The following is a 2,500-nucleotide window of genomic DNA, read 5'->3' as shown; positions in this document are numbered from 1 at the left end:
CGCGCCTGCGCGGCGTTCGCGCCCCGGTGCTTCAACCTGCGTGCAGGATCCGAGCTCGGTCCCGTGCCTTGGCCTCCCACGGATCTTCCTTGCTGCGAGGCCGCGTCCGCCTTAGCGTGCTCCTCCGGGGGCGCGCGGGTGCGCGGATTCTCTTCGGCCGCCATTCAACGATCAACTCAGAACTGGCACGGACTGGGGGAATCCGACTGTCTAATTAAAACAAAGCATTGCGATGGCCCTAGCGGGTGTTGACGCAATGTGATTTCTGCCCAGTGCTCTGAATGTCAACGTGAAGAAATTCAAGCAAGCGCGGGTAAACGGCGGGAGTAACTATGACTCTCTTAAGGTGGCCAAGTGGCAGCGGTGTGGCTGCATCCGGACTTGGCTTCTCGAAGTGCGGTCTTGATGTAGTCGTGCCGCTGCTGCGAGGTGCCTTCCTTGGGTTATAGTTACAGGGAGAGTGATGCGCAATACATGGGCCTAGCCCTCTTAGCCTCTCCTCTCCTGCGGTCTTCTCCCCTTCTCGTGGGCCCGCTGATTTCGCAGAGTGGAAGACCGCACCAGGGGCTTGGGGGGGTTACCAGCCCCCCCTCGCACTATCCCTTTTTTTAGTTGGGGGCAGTAAGCAGAGAATAAGTGGTGGCCCTTCCGCTGAAGGTGCCACCCCAACTCCCCCAGCACCTAGCCGGCCAACCGGCCGTGCCGAAAATCTTGTAACTTTTGCAGCTATGTATACCTGTAGTGAGTGCCACCGCAGCTTTACAACCAAGAACGGTCTCGGGGTCCATCGCCGCCGCCAACATCTTGCGGCCGCCAACGCGGAGATCGTCACGGAGAGGCATCGCGCGAGGTGGACGGAGGAAGAAGTCCTGTCGCTCGCCAAGGCAGAGGCCGAACTGTTCCTCGAGAGGGACGCCCGGTTCTTCTTTGTAAATCAAGAGCTCATCAGGATGTTCCCCGACCGAACGCTTGAGGCAATCAAGTGCCGACGGCGGCAAGCTGCCCACAAGCAGCTTGTCCGCCAATTCATGGAGGCGCTTGAGATCGGTCGGGGGGAAGAGCCGGCGTCCCGCCGGGGAGCGGCGAGCCCGCTGCCTGACGCGGGCGAGGCCGCTGCGCCGCCCGTCGACGCAGCCGAGGACTTCGCGGCCGACACCACCGGGCCGCCGCCGGAGGGGCCGACTGACGCCGCCATCTGGGAGCATCTGGCGGGGCTACCCGCTTCCGCCCAGCGTTTCTCTGCCCTGGATCGTGTCATCGGTCTGGGGCGGGGCACGCCGCCCGATGTCATCCTGGGCATGCTCCCGGATGCCCTTGCGTCGGTCGGGTCCAGAGGGGAGAGATCAATCACCAGGACACAGCGGCCGCGCCAACCATCGAAGCGGCCGCCTGCCGCGCCGCCGACGCAGAAGCGCAAGCGGCGCCGCTGGGAGTACGCGAGAACGCAGGATGCCTTCCGACGGTCGCGTGCGCGTTGCGTGCGCGGCCTCTTGGATGGCACCCTGCTCCAGCCGCCACCTGCCATCCCTGGTCTGCTGGACTTCTGGGCGGACCTCTTCACCAAGAAGCCCATCTCCACCGCGGGCTTCATTCGTGACCGCCTCCTCCCGCACTCAGAGCCGGTCGCTCTCGAGTGCATATGGGGGCCGGTCACACATGAGGAGGTCGCCGCCGCGTTGCCGCCCAGGGGATCAGCAGCCGGGCCGGACGGCCTTACCCCAGCGGAGTTGCGGCGTCTGCCGCACGAAGTCCTGGTGAAAGTGATGAATCTCTTCCTTCTGGCCCGCGCCCTTCCGGAACGCCTGCTTCGCGCGCGGACGTCCCTTCTCCCGAAAACGGCTGCACCAACATCCCCCGCTGACTTTCGCCCCATTACGGTCTGCTCGGTGTTGGCGCGGACCTTTCACAAGGTTCTCGCGTCACGCCTGATGCGCGCTTGTGCTGTGGACGAACGTCAGCGGGCATTCATCCCTCGGGATGGGATGTTGGAAAATACCTTCATCTTGGACACTGCTCTCACCGACGCAGTTCGCTCCTGCCGCTCTGTCTTTGTGGCATCGATCGACGTATCTAAGGCATTCGATTCGGTAGATCATGCTGCCCTTCGCCCCGTGCTGAAGGCGCATGGCCTGCCGGATTGCTTTGTCGAGTATGTCGAGCGGTGCTACGAGGGCAGCACGACAGTGATAGCGGACGGCGCCGGCGTGGGCGTGTCTGTGCAGCCAGCACGGGGCGTTCGCCAGGGCGATCCCCTCTCCCCCCTCCTGTTCAACTTTGCGGTGGACTACGTTTTAGGCCAACTGCCCTCCCACATCGGAGCTCGGATCCTCGGTCGCAGAGTCAACGCTGCGGCCTTTGCAGATGACGTCTTGCTGTTTGCAGCGACCCCGAGGGGCTTGCAGTCCCTCATCGACGCAGCTACCGCAGCCCTCGCCCACCTGGGGCTGCAGATCAACGCCCGGAAGTGTTTCACCCTCGCCTTAGTCGCGTCAGGGCGCGA

At 63.7% G+C, this 2,500-nt stretch overlaps 1 pseudogene; it reads left to right on the top strand.

The window, feature by feature from the left end:
• LOC124583296 overlaps positions 1-2,500 on the top strand; it is a 7,959-nt pseudogene that overhangs the window by 2,538 nt on the left and 2,921 nt on the right.

The sequence above is a fragment of the Schistocerca americana genome, unplaced genomic scaffold (genome assembly GCF_021461395.2).
Source record: "Schistocerca americana isolate TAMUIC-IGC-003095 unplaced genomic scaffold, iqSchAmer2.1 HiC_scaffold_454, whole genome shotgun sequence".
NCBI lineage: Eukaryota > Metazoa > Arthropoda > Insecta > Orthoptera > Acrididae > Schistocerca > Schistocerca americana.
This window is presented reverse-complemented; position numbering and strand designations above follow the sequence as displayed.